General features: G+C 39.2%; 1 long non-coding RNA gene across 1 annotated transcript; it reads left to right on the top strand.

The window, feature by feature from the left end:
- The first annotated feature begins 337 nt into the window (after positions 1-337).
- LOC107763749 (uncharacterized) lies at positions 338-9,369 on the top strand. Its single transcript, XR_001643097.2, has 2 exons — positions 338-7,160; positions 7,781-9,369. It is a non-coding gene; the product is annotated as an uncharacterized LOC107763749 (long non-coding RNA).
- The last annotated feature ends 14,298 nt before the right edge of the window (positions 9,370-23,667 follow it).

The following is a 23,667-nucleotide window of genomic DNA, read 5'->3' as shown; positions in this document are numbered from 1 at the left end:
ACAAAAACACGAGCTTGGGCACCAAATAACAGCTATACTTGGGAAATGAAAGGGGAAAAATGGACACTCCAGGTGAGTGACTCTTGACAAAGTTCTGCAGCTCAAACTTGAGAAAAAATGCACCAAATCTAAATACAAAGAAAATCAAACAGTTGGTGAAGCACTTGTGTGCTTGATTTTGGTTTAGGTTGATTATAACAAAAGAGTTTATAGGGTAGAGTCCATGGGGAACACTGCAAATTCAAGTTAAATCCAGTTCTGTATGTGTAACAAACAACATGCTGCAAAGGAAGTGTTTTACACAGAGCTGGATGAGCAATCCAGTTTTTTAATTTAGCCCTTGAGTTCAACTTTAGGGTCTGGCGACTCTTCGTAGGAAATTGAGATCAGCTCAGAGTATTTATCATCTCCATCAGCATTTAGCGCTTTAACAACATTCTCAGCGTGGCAGTTTCCAGGTCTAGATCGAACACAAAGATCCTTCTCTGGTTCAGAATAAGATATGGCAATTAGTGACTCCCTTGTCACTTCTTCAGAAATTTCCTTTCTAAATTCTTTCTTATCCATATAATAACTATCTTCCTCCTGTATGTATTAGATAATTGAATTAGAATATAAAGGAAATAAATTCTAAAATATGAACGAAGTAAAGCGTGTTTATCAACAATGGTGATTACTATAATCAAGACTCTGAGAACTTATAGAGTTTAGCAGCATATTAAATTAGTTTCAAGTTCCTTCTTTATATTGGCACTTTCTTTTAGTATACCACTTCCACTTTCATTCTGAACATGATCTAAACCAAAAAGGTTCTGACTCAAAATATTAACAAAAATAAACTAGACATAACATGAGATAGTCCCCAAGGAAAAAATGAACTTTTGCCAATTAATACTTTTGGACAACGGACACTCCTCTAAGCCATAGTTTCTGTAACAAGAGAAATATCAAACTATTAAGCAATGTGTAGACAATCACTGACTTACATATGATAACCACGATTAACATTGAAAGCATAGCATAAACTGCATCATTGTTCAATCTCGATGAAGGAGGGACAACTATAAAACCATGTTTCAGTGATAAGTTTGTGGGGCAAATGTCCTGCCTACCTCTCTCTACCTTCTTTATTTTCAAGCAAAAGATTTATTGGAGTTTAACTTCTGCAAACTGGTTAACTAGCTTTCAGAACTCCATATGTGCATACAGTTACAGCTTGGAAGACATAAATTTACATATTTAGTTTCTACATGCCCCCAGTTGACGTTCAATCTCTTACTTTTTTGGTATACAAGCTAATGTAACAACAACAACAACAACAACAACAACAACAACCCAGTGGGATCCCACAAGTGGGGTCTGGGGAGGGTAGTGTGTACGCAGACCTTACCCCTACCCTGGGAAGGTTGAGAGGTTGTTTCCGATAGACCCTCAGCTCAAGAAAAAAGAAATGAATACAAGCTAATGTCTTTTTACTAAAACAGATTGCTTTATTCCGCTGTCCACGTGTTAAAAACAGGTGGGCTACTATAACAGCAGCAAAAGTTTGGATAGAAATATGAAGCTAGAGGCCCCGAATTTGCCTATATCATTAAGTCTCTTAAAGATCAAATAGATAAGAGGGAGATCATCAGTTTGGAACATATGAGGACTGTGTTTCCACATATGAAACCATACTTCAAAGAATTAATCAAACCGTCCAAAGTAAAGAAAGAAAAGAACTAAATCAGCTGATTAATATTTGCTTTGCCTTTTCAAACCAAGAATTTCCAGCATCCGGAGTACCATATCCCCCCTCCCTGCTTGAGGCTAAATTGTCTTTCTTTTATACAGTATAAATATTATTGATAATTTGGGAAAAATCCCGAATACAAGAAGTATTCCAAATTAGAGAAACAAAGGTTCCAAACTGATGCTTACATATATAAACAACCACACATGCAGTTCTAGGCATCTTCCACAAAGAAAAGGAGAAGAAAACCTAGAGTTTATATACCAATATCTAGTGAAACAGACAGAGAAAGAATGCTTCTCATGATCCTCCAAAAAAAGCAGAATACATAGACGGACCTCTAAACTTGTCAGAAATTTTAATTTGGACACCTAAAGCAGGGGTTCGAGTTCGAAATATTGAACACCTTATGTCGTCACCAATGTGTTAAATAGACACATTTTCAACGACAAAAGGTGTTAAATAGGTTGGACCCCTGTTTAGTGTCTAGATGAAATTTTTTGACAAGTATCGGGCCGTCTATAAACATGCACTGCAGATCCATATTATCAATGAATTTTGGCTTTTCAACTATTGTGACCAATACAAGTTGATAAACAAAGATTCCCATCCGTTTGAAAACCTCAATTCAGGAATCGGAAAATGCATTAACAGCCACATTAATTGCAACATCCTGAAACAACAACTTCCTGTCGGTATAATGAGGGAATAACATCCCAGCTACTTAGAACACATAGCTAGAGTGCATACTAAAGAATAGTAGGCAAGCATATTAGATATAATAACTTCTTGTGATAAAGCTGGCGAAGATCGTTATGTAACATCATAAGTGCTTAGAAGAAATGGGTGGAATGCTATACCGAAGGCAAGAATAAGACTAAACCAATTTGGAGTGGGAGCATTCACCAAATATACAGTCTCTGTTAGAGCCAAACGAAACAGGTTGGATATGAGACAGAAGAGGGGCAGGTGAAGTCTTTTACAATTTAAAGCTGCAAAACGAACAAACTTAAAAGACAGGGGAAAGATGCCTCTGCAACTGAACGGACTTTTCCTTCACATAGATCACTCCCAATTATATGACCACCCTAGGCTAAGCTTGCTAATCACATCCAAAAGCTTAACAGAACAATAGAGTATGTTGCTCGGGACCTTCAAAAATACCGCCGGGTGTGTCTCAAATCCTCCAAAAGTTCTGCATTTTTGGAGGATATGACACAGGTGCGCCGGCATTTTTTGAGGATCCGAGCAACATAGACAATCGACAAATTATTCTAAAAAGAATTAGTCACAAGAACTACCACTCTAAAAGCAACAACTGCTGCTGCTACTACTACGCCTCAACCCCAACTAGTTGGGGTGGTCAATATGAATCCTAAATATACATTTCTCTCAATTTTCACCCACCACCCTGAAACAAGAAAGTACAAGTAATTCTCAAACTGGGAAATGCCTTTCAGAGCTCTGTGCACTTACAGTACAACCATTATGCCTCATTTTCATCCTATTCCTATCTTTCAAACAATGTTTTTTCATTTTCGGGACTATATAACTACACTAAGATACCATAATTCCGTTAACTCATCATTTATATCCATTCTATACCTTTACATTTTCGACATTCTCACTAAAATTAGGTAGAACCCCTTTTGTATCTTAGCCATTAAGTAAACTTACAACATCACTTTCTTTTTTAGTCACGCACATATTTCTATATTTAAACATAATTTAACTTCAAAATTCTCATTTTACTCGTAACCGTTATACCATAAGTTTCAAAAATCTTTATTTTTAAAATTTCGACCCAGTATAGTGCAGCTACAAAGGGAACCCTTAAATCCCACAAAAACCCATCATAATTAGAGCTTCAAATTTGCAAATCTTGAAATTCCCAAAATACATCCTCTTCTATATCAGTATTTCAAACAGAAACTCACATTTCGTATAATGAGATAATTCAAGAGAGAGAAGAGAAAAGGGGATTTTACCGAATGCGAATTCTTGAAGGTGCTTTCAGTCAGCGTTCGGCTCTTTCGTCAACACAATCATATCTTCTTTCCTTTTATAATAAAAGATTCGCAACGATAATACGAGCTGGAAACACGCAAGCAATACATCTTACGAGCTGGAAACTATAATAAAAATTTGTCTTAAGAGCTAAGCTTTTTTGTCGTCACCCCTCAAGTTGCTATCGTACCTATTGGTGTAGATTCTATTTTTATCGGCACTTTCCTCCCAATTATATTCAACTCTCAAATTGATGTTTTTTAAAATATTTCTCTTCATCAATTTGCTTATTAAAAAGTGTAATAATTCCTAAAGGCAGGGTGGAAAACGTGTAGAACAACATTTAAGAGTTGACTCGAATTCCACTTGATTTAACTCGGCTAGGCTTGGTGTCAAGAAACACAATAGGTGTGAATGTGATTTAGCTCAATTGAGACAACAAATTAGGTTCGACCTGATTTGGCTGCACTTGATATCTGGAACTTACTAACAACTTGAATTTTATTCGTTTAAAACTTTTTTTTATCAGCCTTTCTTTCCCTCCCCTTTTTCATACCTTGACATCACGAAAAAATAAAATAAAAAAGATCCAATTGCACCATGGGGATTAGTTAGTTATCATTACGTAATGTATATTAACAAAGATATGTGTGTTTACCCGTAAAATGGTATAATTAAATTTATAGCGTGATTTATAGACAAACGAATCGATTTGATCTAAAAGGATCAATAAATTAAATAAATGAAAGATTTAGCGTTGAAATCGAGATAAAATAGCAAACAACTTGGTTCCGGGAGCAAGGCTTCCGAAGACAGCAATAAGAATATTGTTAGACAAAAAATAAAGTATTATTTAGCTTGGAATAATGTGTAGCATAAGTTTGTTAGAATTTTCGTGTGTCACAATGGCTATTGAAGTCACTATTTATAGCTATACCTAGGGAACAAAGTCCTAGGATCAAGCCCATCTTAAATGACCATAATGGGGGCCATTGATGAATATATAATGACAGGTTATGAATGCCAAAACCCTCTGTAACGGATTCTGTATTTAATACTAAGAAATATTCTTCATTGAATGTCATCTGGTGGAAAATATTTGTTTGCCCTCGTTAACAATGTTCCCTTCAGGGTCTGCCCGGTGTCAACCGAAGTTGTTGTCCCCAATCTTGATTTTTACTCGCTTCATCTTTCGTCTGTCTCCGGCTCCACGTGTCATTCTATCATTCAAGTATTTAATGTGAACCAATTTTACCATATACATATAGTTCCCCTGCTTTCCAGTGGCACATCTTTGTGTTATCGGGAAGTTGGTGAAGATTACTTTCTTGGTGAAAAATTTTCTAAACCCTTTTGAATATGTCTCTCCGCATTTAATACCCCAAACATGTATTACTCCATGATTTAGCAATATTTTCGTCGGTTCTTGAGGTAATCATGGCCACAATTTTAGCCGCATATTCCTTTACTTATACGCCTCATTCTTCTTCTTTTATACTTCACAGTTCTACAAACTCTCTCAACTTCTTTGCATTCAACTCTTTTCTGCTTTCACTCTTTTTTAATCTTCTTCTTTAAAGAACTCTTATCACCTTTTGTTGATCATGACTTCTTCTTCCAAGAACTTAGGTTTTCTCTCTGGTGGGGGTTCGAAGGAGAACAAAGACAAAGAAATCACTGTTGATGTTGACCCCCTACGGTGAGCACCATCATTCCCAAAAGACTCAACACAACCAAGGACTTCGAAGAGAAGTTCCCTTCTTCAAGTTCTCGCACTTGGGATGTTGGCATATACCCGTCTTCCATCCGCCTTTCCAGCATTTCTATTGTGAACGAGGATTGTGATTGTCATGATCTGAACATCATTGCTCCCGAACTGGTGGAGCGAGTAACCTTCTCTAAGAAGGGCTTCATGTACGTTTATACGTACCCATTTACTTTGGGTGCATTTTCTTGGGAGTGGGGGAATTAACCCCATGATTTTGGAGTTGTGCTACAAATACGAGGTTTGCTTGGCACAAGTGGGTCCTTCTGTATGGCGAACGGTGGCCTGTCTACGGCGGTTGTGCCAGGAGACGAAGGAGGAGCTCACCTGCGCTCGCATGATGAATCTCTACTCCTCCAAGATTTTCCGTGAGGGAGTCATAAATTTTAGCAAACGTGGCCACCATGCTTTGCTCACCAGCATGGATGACGATAACGACCGTGGATAGATGGAGTGATTTGTCGTTGTTTCCACCAGGGATATTATCCTGGTGATACAATCTAGATAGCCGTCGAGCAATTTGGATTCTAATTAGAGGCAACTTTCATAACGGGGCGACTATATGTACAATTTCAACAAATTAAAGACTACATTACATTTGGTGGCTATACTTGTAATATTTAGCTCCCTAGTATAAATAGCCATTAAGGCTCTTATTTTAGACTTAGCTTATTTCGATATTGAGATTATGAACTCCTTGAGTAATTATTATGATGAATTCCATTGTTGATTGGAAACCTTTAAGGTAGCTTTTGTGGGAATTCTTCCCCTTGAGGGTTATCCTATAGTTTAAGGTTGATTAGGATTTAAATTGAAGTATATTTATGTTTGATTTCAAGTGTTCTTCAATTTCCCTAATTAGTTCTTTGTTAAATTCTATCTTTCTCATTTTTATTTGTGTTCTAGTTAATTTTTCTTCCGCGTTCGTATCATCTTGGTATCAGAGCAAAGGTTAAAGGATTTATTTCTATAAATTCTTTGATTATTTGCACTAATTTTCATATCCAAAAAAAAAAGAAAGGAAAAAAGAATCGATTGAATCGTAAGCTGTGACTCAAGCATTCGAAGACTGATTTGAGAGGAACGAATTTGAGCTGCAGGGTTATAGCAAATCAAATCATAGCTGTGATTCTCTAAAATCTCAGATCTAGTGAGAAACTTGCATACCTGGTTTGAATTATTACTACAAAAAAGCACTTGTGCAAGCTGCGGACTTGATTTGAGTATTTGGCTCACAAATTTTCAGATCTGTGAGTTTGTGCTCTTCAAGTAAAGAGTTGTATTTTAAAAAAAAAAAAGAAGCTGAAATTGGTTGCTTTATGTTGGAGTGGTTGCTGCTAAATTACGAGTCCATTTAGAGGATACCTATTAATCTGATAGCTCAAAACTTGAATGAGAAAGCTAAAACTTCCATCATTGAAGTTCGTTGTTGCGGCGAAACATTTGTGAAGCTAACTGTTTGTTTAACTCCTTCATTGGGCCTAATTTTTGAGTCTAAAAATGCGAGTCTCTATTGATTTGGTTGACTAAAACTTGAAGAAGGATTGGACAGCCATTGCAGCTCAAGCGAAGCTTCAAAGTAAAAAACATATATACATAAAATCGAGTTTCCGCAAATGAGATTTGTCTCAAGTGGGTGTTCTTGCAAAGGATCGGGTACGTCTTGATGAGCCTAAATCTAAAATTTGGGGCTGTTTGGAGTATATTTGAAATGGTTTTAGGGAATAATTCAATGCTAGCTCTAGGTTGAAGATGATGAACAGTGTGCTGCAACTGTGCATTTTGCAAATTTTCAGCTTTCTGTTTTGGGCCATTTTAGTTATTTTCAATTCCTTTTCATTATATTGTGTTCCATGGCTAGTTAACATTAGTAATTAGTTCTACTTGTGTTAATCTAGTTAATTTGATCCGTTAATCTCATTTCATGCTACTTTTAATTTGTGCTTTTCTCTTTTTGTTTCGTTGTTAATTTCTTGTTTCCGTTGTCCGTTAGTTATTTTAGCTTCTTTATTGAGTCACATAAACTCCATTCTCACCCCCAAAGTTGGAAGAACCACTTGAAAGTGCCTTGATTGAGTTTGATATCAACTTTGGTTATTCATCCAAGAGTGGAAAAAGGCTTGAGTGGTGAGATTCTTAGAGTGCATGCCTAAAAGCCAAGTGCACAAGAGTGATATACGAGTGAAAAAACTTGAGTGAAACATTTGAGGGATACACTAAGGGAGTGAATTGTAGAGGTCTTTTAATTTTTTTAAACTTGTTTTCTTTGTTTGTAGGTACTATGTCTTTGAATATTTGAGGTACTTCAACTCCAAAGGAGGGAGTCTCTAATGAGACCATTTTGGAGGCTTTACAAGCTTTGATTATAAAAGTTGACAACATGGAATATATGGTCAAGTCACATGACAACCTTCTTAACCAATGGCAAGGCTTGTCACCTAATCTTAACCAAGGAGTGGGAACTAGTTCAACACCACAAATAAGTTCTACTCCTACCGCACCACACATTGCAAGCCTAATCAATCAACCACAAGTTGATAACAATCAAGTACGAAGACAAGGTCCACTTTCACAAGGTAGACAAGAAAGAGTTAAGCATCAACAATAATCACTTAGGCCACAACAACCGCAGAATGACTTTGATGATGATTTAGACTATGACGAGCAATATGATGAACCGGTTAGACTCCAACCTAGAAGGAATGGACAAGGAGGCTTTAGAGGGAGAGGTGGAAGGCATGGTAGGAATTATCAAGATAGAAACTTGAATGATGCTTATGATTATAGTTATGATGGAAATGTTGGTAATGAAGAACATGGTAGAAGATGGGAATATGAAGAAGACCGGGATCTTAATAACATCAAGACTTCACTTCCTACTTTCAAGGGAAGTAGTGACCCCGAGGAATTTTTAGAATGGAAAATACAAATAGAAAGGATGTTTGAACTTAACAATGTATCTGATACAAAGATGTTCAAGCATGCCATTTCTAAACTTGTTGGTTATGCTTCTTCTTGGTGGGAGAAAGAGAAATGAGATAGAAATAGAAATGGAGATATTGCTATTGATTCTTGGGGGTTTATTAGGGTGGTTATGAGAGCAAGATTTGTGCCCGAAGAGTATGTGAATGACTTGCTTACCAAATTTTACAACATGAATCAAGGAAACAAGAATGTGGAGGCTTACATTGAAGAGTTGGAGACAACTAGAGTTAGAGCTAATCTTGATGATAATTGAAGACTCATGATTTCTAGATTTTTGGCGGAGCTTAAGCATGAAATCTCTAGCCAAATGACTTTGCACAAATTTTTACTATACATGAGGCACTCCAAGGGGCTATCAAAATTAAAAATAAACTCCAAGAAGAGAGGCAACTCAAAGAGAGCAAATTCAAAAGTTACAAACTCCATGGAGTAAAAACAAGGAAATTTGGCAATCTCTTCCAAATGACAACAAGCCAAAAGTTGACTCCAAGTGCAAAAATGACAAAGGCAAACCAAAGGTGGAGGCTAAGGAGGGAGGTAACAATTCTAAACCTTATTTCCAAAATCCTAACTCTAATAGGTGGTACAAATGTCAAGGATATGGTTATAAAATGGGTGAATGTCCTAATAGAAGAACCATAATCTTTATGGAAGAAGCTTATGAAAGGGAAGAAAGTAGAGAATCATGTGAAGAAGAGGAGGCCGAATGTGATGATGAAGTAGAATATGACACTCCTAATTTACCTTTGTATGTTGTTAGGAGAGTGTTGAGTGCACAAGTGATGGAAGATATGACCCAAAGAGAGAACTTGTTTCATGCAAGGTGTAAAATTAAAGATCAAGTGCGTTCTTTGATTATTGATGGTGATAGTTATGCTAATGTTGCTAGTGTTTCTATAGTTGACAAATTGAACTTGAAGACTCAAAGACATATTCATCCTTATAAACTCCAATGGCTTAATGAATGTGGTGAACTTAAAGTGACTAGACAAGTCTTAGAGAGTTTCAAAATTGAAAAGTATGTTTATGATATTCTTTGTGATGTAGTGCCCATGCAATCATGTCATTTATTGTTCGAGAGGCCATGGCAATATGAGAAGGATGCTCTCCATGATGGAATGACTAATAAATATTCTTTTGAGGAAAATGAAAAAAAATAGTCCTTACTCCTTTGACTCCGTTTCATGTGAGTGAAGACTATAGGCATATGAAAGAATTGAGTGAGAGAGTCAATAAAGAAGGAAAAGAAAAAATTGAAAAGAAAGAAGAGAGAAAACAAGAGAGTTCAAGTGAGGGACATTCTTTCAAGTGTTAGTTTGGGTACATTTATTGATTCTAATGATTCTTTGAGTTGTGAAGATACACTAGATAGTGATTCTAGTTGTTTTGATAGTTTGAATGACCTATTTTCTTATGAAGAATCAGATTGAGGTTGAGAAAAGCAGAAAGGTTGTATTTTTATGTGATTTTGTTGAGTTTGATCCATTGATTCCTATTATTCATGCTTTCTATTTTGAGGATCATTCTTTAATTGGTGATGATTGCTTATTTGAAGGTGAATTGAGTGGTAAAGTTTTAAGCTTTAAGCCATTTGATTCTTTCTTGTTTGATTGTGAGATGGAATCTTTTTAGTTTGATTTGGATTTACCAATCAAAGGTTCCATTTTTAAGAAGTCGTTTGAGATTACTAATAAGATTGTTTTGGAAGCTAAACTTTTTGAAAAAGAAGAAAGTTCTTTACTTGGTGTAAACTTTCTAACTTTTTTCACTCATATATTTGATAGAGCTAATTTATTCCATTACACTAGTGCTTTGTGTTTAAAACAAGTTAATAACTTTCATGTGGATTGGTGTTATGAGTTTAAGAAAAAATATGCTAAATCTTTCTTGAATGATAATATTGGCGAAGCTAAGAAACTTGTTTTGTTTGAACATATCATTCTTATTCTTGATTTTTCATGTCGGCTTGAATTCAAGAATGGCTTGTTTATTTGGTTTATGCTTATGCTTGGACTTGATAAAGCTACGAGAGTTAATACTTTTCTTGATGATTCTTATATTGGGGCACACTTGGTGTGTAGATTGGAGGTATTTCATGATAATTCTCATCTTTTGGTTACCTTTTATGCTTTGTTTTGTCCATGAGTATCATTAGATTTTGGTTTGAATGGTTGATTTGTCTTACTTATTGGCTTGGATGCTTGGATTTACAATAAATCCGTTAACATATGGTTTGCTCGTTAGTTTGAGGCACTTGTTTATGTCCAAATTGAAATTTTACTAATGGAAGCTCCCTTTCTTTTGCTTAAAGGTCCAAATTCGGGGACAAATTTATTTTAAGGGAGGGAAAATGATACAATCTAGATAGCTGTCGAGCGATTTGGATTCTAATTGGAGGCTACTTTCATCACGGGGAGACTATATGTGCAATTTCAACAAATTAAAGACTACATTACATTTGGTGGCTATACTTGTAATATTTAGCTCCCTAGTATAAATAGCCATTAAGGCTCTTATTTTAGACTTAGCTTATTTTGATATTGATATTATGAACTCCTTGAGTGAGTGTATGATGAATTCCATTATTGATTGAAAACCTTTAAGGTGGATTTTGTGGGGATTCTTCCCCTTGAGGGTTATCCTTTAGTTTAGGGTTGACTAGGATTTAAATTGAAGGGTATTTGTATTTGATTTCAAGTGTTCTTCAATTTTCCTAATTAGTTTTTTGCTAAATTCTATCTTTCTCATTTTTATTTGTGTTCTTGTTATTTTTGCTTTCGCGTTCGTATCACCCGGCCACAACTCCATCTTTCCCCGAGTCTTGGACTCATACACATAAGTTCAAAGTCGGTCTTTTTTTTTTTCCTGAAAAAAGATTGTTTCATGTCGTTGTTGATCCTTCTCTTTCATTATTTCAGCAACTCGGTGGACACCACCAAGGGTTAAAGGCTTAGACCAGTAGGTTCAAAAGATTCTAGATATTACCATGTGTGAGACCCGCCGATGGAAAGAATTGGCCCCCAAATACAGGTGGAAGGCCAAAAATCATGGTAAGTTCACTCATGAAATTGATTTTGTTCTCATCTCATTTTTGTGCGTAAGAAAATTGGTTAACCTTTTTTCATTGAATTCAGGTCTCCTACGGGGCTCTATTACCATCCATGAGTAGGATATTTTGGCTGATCCCGCGGAGGCTGCAAGGTTGCTGAAGGAGGCTTTCACCCGATCTGACACCATCAGATCAACTTCCGGTGCAAGCTCTTCATCTCAGAGTCCGCGGCCGGAGAACAAGCAACCAAAAAGGTATCATTCTTCCTCGGCCAAGGGCAAGAATAAATAGCTGAAGAAAGTCGTGCCCAAGCCATCCACAGTCATTGTAGTGATTGATGATGATGATGATGATGAGGAAGCCAGTGATGAAGGGGTTTCCCTACGAAGGATACAACGACCTTCATCAGTTCAATATAATGCTCAATCTGAAGAGGTTATAACCCCAAATAGGGAAGATGCCCAAGCGCTCTAGGAAAAGTTTGACTTGGTGGAGAATGCCAATTCTCCCTTTTCAGTCCCAGTTGCTGCTCCTGATTCTATGAGGCTGAGTATCGGGCCTCTTCCATCTTTGGTTGGTGAGCAACTAATAACCAGCACTGCCTTTGCCGCAGCTGCTTCTCAACCCATACCACCATAACTTTATCTCCTTCCACGCCGGCCATAATTCGTCACCAGTAACTGCTACGTCACCCCTACTAGCCGCAGACACCTGAGAGGAGGATGTCCCTCATCCCTAGTCCCCATACCATGGGAATTTTGGGCACAACTATTCGCCCCCTTCTGCAGATCCCCAGAGGAGGAGGAGTGTCTCCCTCTCGGTATCTACCGAGCTCCATCTCTTGTCCTGACAGGTGGAACTCGCCAATTACCTGAAGCCAATGGATTCACAAAAAGATAAGAAGAAAATAAACTCTCTTTCGGGGGAGTGTATGATATATAATTCCATGCACAATGTAGTAACGATATTGTACTTGTTCTTTTTACTATTTATTTCCTTTTGACTTGCTATGACAGAGTTTCTAACTTGGGCTTTGCTTCGCAGGCCAACTTCCTTGCTTCCAAGGGCCTTCAGAAGTTGATCCTTGACAAAGAAAATCGTAAGTTCAAGCGGGATCAACTATTGGCCGGAAGGGACCAAATTGCTGCTCGTCTCCCAGTGTTGGAAGCAAAAGCTACTGAAGATGGTGAGTTAGAGGCTCGGTTGCAGCAGAGTGAGCAGGAAGTGATGGCCCTCAGCCAAGAAGCCTCTTAGTTAAATGTACAGTTTTAAGAATCCAAGGTCAAATGGTCTGAGGTCCAAAATGTTGTGCTTGCTGCTGCCGAGCGCGGGGCTACTTGCACTAAGAGATTGAATAACTTAGAGTCAGCCTTGAATTCCAAAGCTGAAGAGGCTACTGCTGCTGAGGAGAAGCATTCCCAGCTGGAGGATAAGTGTAAGAGGGTCATGGAACACTATAAGGTTCATATAACCACTATCTGTGACCTTGATCTCAGCCTTAGGGCCACGAGATCCGAGTGAGATGGCCTTTCGACCGAGGTTGATCGGCTTAAATAAAAGATTCAGTGCCGAGCGGATTCACTCATCATAAAGAAAACACATTCTATGTATATCATGAGGACTAAAACCTTGGAAGAGGCCAAAGCGGGCGTCATTGATATTGACGATGAAATCGCTAAGGCCCGAGAGCTGGAGTTAACTGCTCGAAGGCGCCTCACGGCTCAGCCTAATGTAACTGACTCTTCTGGTTCTGATTCCGAGTTCTTGGGAACCAAGGAGGAACTTGAAGAGGACAATGATGAAGGCCAAGATTCCGAGTCGATGGCAGATCCGCCTACTTCTCCTAGGGGCGCTAATGCTCCTCTTCCCCCGAGTTCTAGGGATGCTGATGCCTCTCTTCCTCCGAGTTCTGGAGTGATATAGTTTAGTATTTTTCATTCTTTTTCCTTTGTTGTTTTCTTTATGTATTTTTATACTTGTGATACTTGTCATGTTTGATAAATAAAGTGCTTTTCATTTAAGCATTGAGCAAAGTTTACTTTTTTGCGTCGAATTATGCAAGGCTTCGGGTGCATTTTTCCTCGATAACATTTGGGTTTTGGGCATAAGCTCTTCCGGAATGTCACGACCCAAACTGATGGGCAGCGATGGGCACCCAATACCTTACTCAACCGAGTACCAACATAACGTATCTTTCTTATTACATCATCATATACACGTGACATACGGGCCTAATAGGCCAACGTGATCATTTATAAACTCAAAACATAGGCCGACAAAATCGTATAATCTTTCACGTACACGACATATGTCTAGAAGCCTCTAAAAGTATATAAATATCATAAAGGTCGGGACAGGGCCCCACCATACTAATCAGTACATGTCCTAATTATACTGACCACATAAACAACTCAGAACAAATGGAGTGCACCAACACCTTCCGCTGAGCTGGTAGCCTACTTGGAGGACTCTCAACCTGTCTATCAGGACCTGCGGGCATGAAACGCAGCATCCCCAGGCAAAAGGGACGTTAGTACAAATAATGTACCGAGTATGTAAGGAATGAAAATTAATAAACAATAAACATGAGAGAAACATGGAGTAAAAAATTCAACATGTATATCTGAATAGCTCTGTGAATCATTTAATATTATAATGTCATGCATATGCGTATAAATATCATACCATGCATAGGTATATGTGTTCATAACATCATCAAGCCTCTGAGGGCATCCCATTATATCATCTCAGCTACTGTGGGCAAATGATTAACGTATACCAGCCGATCAGGTGATAGTACGTATATAACGCCATAACCTTTTCTCATATCCCATATACATATAATATACGCGTATATAACGCCATCTAGTCATGGGTCAATGTACATATATAAATGCATGAAATGCATAAGAAATACGTTAATAAGATTTTCTTGGAATGTCATAAAATCAATATATCTTTCGGATAAACTTTATCAAATATATATTTTTCTGAGACCCATGAACAAAAGATATAATAATAATTCACATGGGGAATCAAGAATATAAATACCCATAATATTTCTATGAATAAACTCATTTATGCAAATTATGCATTTGCTCGTTTCGTTCGTGTCGTATAGATCATGCCAAAAAGAGAGAAGGGATAGCCTTAACATACCTGAGCCGATTCTCTTGACAATCCAACAAATCACGTAACAGCGAGATCGGAGTAGGAAAAAATCCATATGATATTCTTGCGAAAGATTGCACCGTACTCCCTTAAAATTGCTACATCTCACGATGCTAAGATGCTAAGAGATTTTGTTTGCATAAAGTCACGTACTAAAGATTAGAATGCAAACTTTTTGAATTTGCTGAAGCAGTAACGTTCCCATTCCCTTTCTTTAGGAGTTCCATCCGTATTTCATGTAGTCAAAAGCCCTTAATTTTGTGGTCTTAAGAGGTTTTTTATATAATTGGGTGTGGGACCCACTTCTTTGATGACTTAGCAACCAAAATCCTCTCAAGTTGCCACCAAGTTAATGTTTATGAGTCATAAATCTTGAAATTGAGGGCTGCCACGTTAAGCCCCCCCTTAAACTTATCCAAATTGTTTTAATTTCTTAATTAGCTTCATTACTTAATTAATCTCTCACTAATCCAACAATTAATTAATTTTCCACATAATTAAAAATCATCTCAAATTACTTAAAATACTACTTATTTTTAACACACCTTATACACCTGACTATCATGGTCATGTGATACCTTGTATGGCACCAGTCCATAAATACCGGATATTTTAGCTTGGGTCGAATTTTATCCCAAAATGCCATCTTTGACGAAACTCATTTTCTTTGATTTGCTTACCCTCGCACCTTCACGAATTTACTCATTACTTGTCTAAAATAGCATAATACTTATAATCTCAAAATAATCTCATTCCCGAACTTACGTCGATTAGATTACGACGAAACTTTAACATACGAAAATGCGGGATGTAACATCTCATTTCCGAGCTTCCATTAATTTATTTATGGCGTAATTTCACGTACAAAAATATGGGGTGTAACACGGAACCAACCCTTTACTGTGAGGGTTTCATAAGAGAGGCCCCTCTTATTTTTACGGTGCTCTTTAAAAGGACGTCTCTTGTTCATTCCGACTCTATCATTTGAAGTACTTGATTAACTTTCAAATGATAAAATCAATTCATTATTTGGACAAGAAACAAGATAAAAATAAAAGGACTTTATTTTATTCCTTCTATCTTGAAAAGAACATAAGCATTCGTTTTGTTATTCGAAAAGAAATTGTTGTTACACATGGCTAATTTGTACAACTTATTTCTACGGGGCTAGCTGCGCAGCCCCTGGTCCCGATGAGACACTTTTGTTCCTGGATTTCGTAGTCCCAGTTTCTGTGGAAATCAGGTTTTCGTATTCTCATATCATTCCTCCCCTCCAGTTTTCGAATGCGAAGAATGCAAATTGGAATACTGGAAGTCTTGCTCCTTTAAGAATTCCACTAGTGAATGGTTGGTTAATCTTTGGTCCGATAGCAAGCTTTGTTTCCCATTAGGAACTTTTCTACCTAGCCAAGGATTATCTAACCACCCCCAGTAGCTTATCGTTTTCTTGCCCTGACATTTAAAGGTCTTATTTCTGCCGATGACATTTCCTTCGTAGTATGCTTTTTGTTGCTGCTTCGTTAAAACTCTTGCCAGAAAAATCCAATTGAGACAAAAACTGGACGAAGAAAAATAGAGTGCATCACATACTTTCAGTGTAAGCGGTGCTCATCAGCAATAATACCTTTTGATTTTGAGGTGAGTCATGTTCCAGCTGCTCAACAATTTGACTCTTTCTTGGTTTTCTAGTTCGTATGATACTTTTTCGGGGAGAGGTGAAACCTGGTAGGGGCCTTCCTATGTTGAACCCAGCTTTATTGCATTGAGCTCCGGGGTGTTTTGAGTCACCGTTCTTAAAACAAAGTCTCCCACTTTGAAATAGCGGAGATTGGCCCTTCGATTATAGTACCTTTCCATTCTTTGTTTTTGAGCCACCATCCTTATGTGCGCTAAGTCCATGCGTTCATTAAGCAGCTCTGGTTTGACTAGCAATGCTTTGTTGTTGGTTTCTTCATCCGCCCGAAAGTACCTCAAGGTTTGTTCTCCTACTTCCATCGGAATCAGAGCTTCTGCTCCGTATACGAGAGAGAAAGGTGTCTCTCTAGTGCTTGACTTGGCCGTCATCCGGTATGCCCATAATACACTTGGTAATTCTTCAGGCTATTTGCCTTTGGATGCTTCCAATCTCTTTTTGAGGTTTTGAATAATCACCTTATTTGTCGATTCTGCTTGGCGATTTGCGCTTGGATATTATGGCGAAGATGTGATTCTTTTGATTTTCAAGTCTTCAAGGAATTTTATGACCTTTGCACCTATGAATTGTGGCCCGTTATCGCAGGCAATCTACTTCGGTATTTCGAACTGGCAAATCATGTTCTCCCACAGGAAATCAACCACTTCGCGCTCGCCAATTTTCTGGTAAGGACTTCTTCAACCCACTTAGAGAAGTAATTAGTTAAAATCAAAAGAAACCTTACCTTACTAGGAGCCGGTGACAGCGGACCGACTATGTCCATTCCTTATTTCATGAATGGCCATAGGGATAATACTGAGTGCAGTAGCTCTACCGGTTGGTGCACTAACGACATATGGCGTTGACACTTGTCATATTTCTGAACGAATGCCTTGGCGTCTTATTCCATCCGGGGCCAGTAGTATCCTTCCCTAACTAATTTTAGCACCAACGAGTATGCACCTAAATGGTTTCCACAGATTAGTCTCGGAGGCTCCTAAACACCAGGCCAACAGGCCTTGGAATGACCTTCTATACAACTATCCTCCCCAGAAGCTGTAACGAGTTGCTTTGGTGCGGAGTGCCTAGGATGCCTTCGGGTCTTCGGGCAATTGTTTGTGCTCAAGGAAGTCAATGATTTCATTTCTCCAGTCCGTGACCAAATTAGTCACATTTACTTCATAATAACCGTCCACATCTAATACCGAGTGCATGAGATGTATGACCATACCAGAATCTGATCCCTTTATTTTTGTGGATGGGCCTAGATTGGCAAATGCATCCACTTCTGCATTTTCTTCTCTTGGGATGTGAGAAATTGACCATTCCCTGAATCGTGCGAGTAGAGTTTGAACTTTCACCACATATTGTTGCATGCGTTCCTCCTTTGTATCGAAGATTCCATATACTTGATTTACCATTAGTTGGGAATCATATTTGGTTTTGATGACCTCGGAGTCTAGTCCCCGGGCCAGTTCAAGTTCTACAATCAAAGCCTCATACTCGGCTTCAATATTAGTCAAGGGCACAATTTTTATTGTCTGCCTCAGGACTTCTCCCGAGGGCGTGATTAATACTACCCCGAGCCCAGACCATTTCACGTTGGAAGCTCTGTCCGTGAACAAGGTCCAAACTTCTTATGTCATTTCCGACACCATCAACGCTTCTTTGGTGGTCAAAGGCGCCAACCCGGGACTGAAGTCGGCCAAAACTCGTGATTTGATCGTAGTCCTTGATTTATATTCGATGTCAAATTCCATTTGGCTAGTCGACCTGACAACTCAGGTTTGTGAAGGACATTCTGCAGGGGAAAAGTTGTCACCACGGCTATTGGGTGGCATTGAAAGTAAGGCCTAAGCTTTCGAGCGACGACTATGAGAGCTAAGGCTAATTTTTCGAGGTGCAGATAATGAGTTTCCGCTCCCGTTAAAATTTTGCCAACATAATAAATAGGAGATTGCGTACCTTCATCTTCTTGGACTAGAACAGCACTTACCGCTACCTCCGACACCGCTAAGTATATTAGCAAATGTTCACCTTACTCCGGTTTTGATAGTAACAGAGGGCTTGATAAATACCATTTCAGATCTTTTAGGGCCTGCTGGCATTCCGGAGTCTATTCGAAGTTGTGCTTCTTCTTTAGAAGTGAGAAGAAATGATGGTATGTTTTTGAGGACCGAGAAATGAACCTGTTTAGAGTGGCCAATTTTTCGGTTAGCCTTTGGACTTCTTTCACATTTGTCAATTGGTCTGGAATGTACTCGATGGATTTGATCTTATCGGTATTGATTTCGATCCCCCTTTGTGACACCAGGAAACCTAATAATATACCGGAGCTGACTTCGAATGCATACTTTTCGAGATTAAGCTTCATGTTGTGCTTCCTTAGGATGTCAAAGGTTTCCTGGAGGTGCTTGAGATGGTCTCCCGCGTTCAAAGACTTAACCAACATATCATCTATGCAAACTTCCATTGTTTTCCCTATTTGCTTTTTGAACATTTTGTTCACGAGCCTCTGATAAGTGGCTCCGGTGTTCTTAGACCCGAAGGGCATCACATTGTAGCAATATGTGCCAAATTCGTTATGAACGAAATTTTTTCCCGATCCTTCGGGTTCATTTTGATTTGGTTGTACCTGGAATAGGCATCGAGCAAAATCATCAACTCGTGCCCGGCCGTTGCATCAGTTATTTGATCAATTTTTGGCAATATGAACGAGTCTTTCAGGCATGCTTTATTCAGATCCTTATAATCTATGCACATGTGAAATTTATTATTTTTTTTGGAACTACTACTACGTTAGCTAGCTAGTCGGGATACTTTACCTCCCGGATTGAACCAATATCGAGCAATCGAGTTACCTCTTCTTTGACAAATGTGTTTCTGACCTCTGCAATCAGGTGCTTCTTTTGCCTTATCGGAGGGATGCTGGAGTCCAGGATTAACTTATGCACAGCCACCTCTAGAGGGATACCTGTAATATCCGCGTCTTACCATGCAAAACAATCAACATTAGTTTTAAGAAATTTTATAAATTATGACATGAGCTCGGGATTCAGTCCTATCCCTAAGTGGAACTTCCTTTCTAGGAACTTTTTGAATAATGCCATATGTTCGAGTTCTTCCATTGTGGATTTGGTTGCGATCGTTTCTTCCGATACCTGGAAATACCTTGGTACCTGATAGAATTCTGACGGCTCCTCCAATTTGCCATCTTCGTTTGATTTGGGAGCGGGCGTCAGTTCCTCTAATTGATATGTCATGTGTTCCTTCCCTTTACAGTTGGAAATCAAGATCTTGTTCATCTCCCTTGCCTCTGGTTGATCTCCTCTTATTTGTTTGATTCCTTATGGAGTTGGGAATTTCAGAAGTTGATGATATGTTGATGGCACAACCTTCATCTCATGTAGACATGGTCTGTCTTGAATAATGTTGTAGCCCATGCCGCAGTGCACTACCTCAAACAAGGTAGTCTTCATGACCCCTTCGGCATTTGTGGGCAGCAGGATCTCCCCTCGGGTTGTCACAATTACTAAGTTGAACTCGACGAGGAGCTTTGTTATCGGAATGATGCTTCCGGTTAGCTTTGCTTGCTCCAGCACTCTCTATTGAATGATATTGGCTGAACTTCCTAGGTCCACCAAAACATGTTTAATTTTAAAATCTAAAACTTTAAGAGAAATTACCAAGGCATCATTGTGCGGTAGTAGAAGTCCATCGACGTCCTCATATGTGAAGGTGATATCGTGCTCGGCTACTTCCCGGAGTCTTTTTCTATGAGTCACCGATACCTTTGTCATTTTTGCTGCTGAAAAGGCCACACCATTAATCCCGTTCCCCCCCAAAAATCATGTTGATCGTTATTCAAGGAGGATCTTCTCCTATCTTTAAGGGCTCTGCGTTGTCCCGGTTGCGGCCGTAGTTATTTTTACCCGGTCGCTTAAGAATTCTCTGAGATGGCCGTAGTCCCATGATACTCACACCATAGATTAGGATCCATCTGGCTGGGATTGGATTTCATCGGCCTCACGAACCGTGCTTCCTTAATGTTCCTCATCACTGATACCAGCTCCACTATGTTAACATTGAAATTGTACTCGGACAGCTTGGGATAGATGGAATCCCGGGAACCATAAAATCTTTTTATCTTGTAATGACCTGCTATTTGGGTCACAATCAGTTCTCTTATCAAGAGCAAACCTATCTGCCGACCGAAATCTTCTGTCGCGTCCTTCGGCCCTTTCGTAGGGCAAAAATCGACCCTTAGAAGATTGTCGATCTGCGTCAAAATCAATTTTCGACTTATCAGTGTTCTTTTCTCGATCCCTGTAGTTGCCTAGAACTCGAGCAGGCTTTCTTTCAGTTTTCAGGAGGCGTCAGAGCTCCTTGGGTTCAGCCCCTCAGTAAATGCCTCAGCTGCCCATTCATCTTGCACGACCGGTAGCATCATCCTTTTGGTCTGAAACCTGGTCATGAACTCCCGCAATAATTCGGACTCTCCTTGCGCAATGCTGAATATGTCGTCGTTCCGGGCCTATACTTTCCTTGCCCCGGCATGGGCCTTGATAAAATAATTTGCGAGCATCTCAAAGGAATCTATTGAGTGCTAGGGTAAAAGTGAGTATCGTGTTAGATCCCCCTTCGTGAGGGTTTCTCCGAACTTCTTTAGCAGGACTGACTCAATTTTATGTGCAGCTAAGTCATTTCCTTTTATCGCTGTTATATAGGTGGTGATGTGCTCCTGAGGATCCGAAGTTCCATCATATTTTGGTACATCTGGCATTTTGAACCGCTTCAGAATTAACTCTAGTGTCGTGCTTGGCTTGAATGGAAACTGGGTGTATTTCTTTGAATCCGGCCCCTTTAACACTGGCGATGCGCTCGGAATTTGGTCCATTCGGGCATTTATTTCCCTCATAAACCACATGAGCTTGATTTTGTAGGGATCATTACTATTGTTGTTACTAGATTCACTGTCACTCCCCCCGGACCCGTCGAAACTGACCTCACCCCTCGGGGTTGGTATCAACCCTTTGCGCTGTTTGATTTGCGGGAGCAGCGGGAGGAACTGGACCTCTTCCATTCGCGTTGTTGGAAAAACCCGACAACGCTTGCCTCAATTCTGGCATGGACTGGTCTTGCCGTGAGAGATGGTCCATGATAGATTTTTGTTATTCTCTCAAGATCCTCACCATTTTCGCAACGTGCTCATCTTTGGCATCACGAGGAGTCACTTCACGTACGTGTCATGGATATCACCCGCCATGAACTGGTATGGATACGTCCTCCTCTATGCGGGTGTCGCTGATCGAATCCTCGTGTTGAGGCAGGTTTTCTTGGCTTCCCCGTTGTGTACGATGTTGACATCGTTATCTGCCATCATTTACGTTTTTTTGCTAAGAAATAAAGATTCAAATAGATTAGTAATAGATGCAAGGATCAGCTCAATTAAGCAACTGTCTAAGCCCCTTGGTAAGCGCCAAACTATTTACTCATAAAACGGTGTATTTGAATTTATAACATTATTTATAGACAAGCGAATTAATTTGATCCCAAGAAGATAAGTAAATTAAATAAAATGTAAGACTTAACATTGAAATTGAGATAAAATAGCAGACAACTTGTTTCCGGGATCAAGACTTCCTAAGACAGCAATAAGAATATTGTTAGACTAAAAACCAGTATTAGTTAGCTTGAAATAATGTGTAGCATACGTTTGTTAGATTTTTTGTGTGTCACAATGGCTGTTAAAGTCACTATTTATAGCTATACCTAGGGAACAAGGTCCTAGGATCAAGCCCCTATTAAATGACAATAATGGGGGCCATTGATGAATATATAACGACGGGCTATGAATACCAAAATCCTCTGTAACAGATTTGATACTGAGGAATATTCTTCATTGAATGTCATCGGGTGGCAAATATTTGTTTGTCCTTGTTAACAATATTCCCTTCGGGGTCTTCCCGATGCCAACCAAAGCTGTTATCCTCGGTCTTAGTTTCCACTCGCTTCAGAGTATAAGTCTAGCGGCATGACGGGGGAAGCGGGTGTGGTAGTGAGGCTCGACTCACAAGTCATCCCCAAGAGAGAAAGTTTCAAGTATCTAGGGTCAATTATCCAGGGAGATGGGGAGATCGACGAGTATGTCACGCACCGTATTGGGGTGGGGTAGATGAAATGACGGTTAGTATCTAGAGTCATATGACAAGAATATACCACCAAAACTCAAAGGTAGATTTTACAGAGTAGTGGTTAGACCGGCCATGTTGTATGGGGCTGGGTGTTGGCCAGTCAAGAATTCACATATCCAGAAGATGAAAGTAGCCAAAATAAGGATGTTGAGATGGATATACAGGCAAATTAGACTGGATAAGATTAGGAATGAAGATATTCGGGAGCGGGTAGAGTTGCTCCCGTGGACGACAAGATGCGTGAAGCGAGGCTTAGATGATTCGGGCACGTGCAGAGAAGAAGCGTAGATACCTAAGTTAGGAGGTGCGAGCGGTTGGATTTAGTAGGTAAAAGAAGAGGTATAGGCCGGCCTAAGAAGTATTGGGGCAAGGTGATCAGGAAGGACATGATGCAGCTTCAGATTTCTGAGGACATGACTCTTGATAGGAATGTATGGAGGTCGAGTATTAGGGTTGTAGGCTAGGGGGTAGTTGAGTAATTTTCCCTCTTTGTACTGGGTAGTCTGATAGAGTTTTATCTAGGTCTGTTAGTGGTGTATGTTATGTTCATACTATTTTTTTTGTTTTGCATAGTATTGTGTTATTGCCCTTCCACTTATTTGTTGTCTCTTACAACGTTGTTATTATTTTTCTAGCTTCTTTTGTTGTTACAGATCTATTCTTTTGCTTCTTTTATGATATTATTAACTCTTTTGTTGAGTCGAGGGTCTCCCAAAAATAGCCTCTCTACCCTTCCAGGATAGGGGTAAGGTCTGTGTTCACTCTACCCTCCCCACACCCTACTAGTGGGATTTTACTGAGTGTGTTGTTGTTGTTATTGTTGTTAAATACTCAAATGATAGAATGACACGTGGAACTAGTCTTAGTCCTACTCAACTTGAAACCTTTGAACTCCAGGGCCTGCCTCCAAACCTCAGTCACTCATTAACGCCGCCTCGCCTCTCATCAATCAAAACTATATCATCAGCGAACAACATACACCATGGCACTTCCTCTTGAATGTAGTGTGTTAGGGCGTCCATTGCCAGGGCAAATAAGAACGGGCTGCATGCAGATCCTTGGTGTAACCCCATAACCACCAAAAAAATCTCT

This window comes from Nicotiana tabacum, chromosome 23 (assembly GCF_000715075.1).
Source record: "Nicotiana tabacum cultivar K326 chromosome 23, ASM71507v2, whole genome shotgun sequence".
Classification (NCBI taxonomy): Eukaryota; Viridiplantae; Streptophyta; class Magnoliopsida; order Solanales; family Solanaceae; genus Nicotiana; species Nicotiana tabacum.
This window is presented reverse-complemented; position numbering and strand designations above follow the sequence as displayed.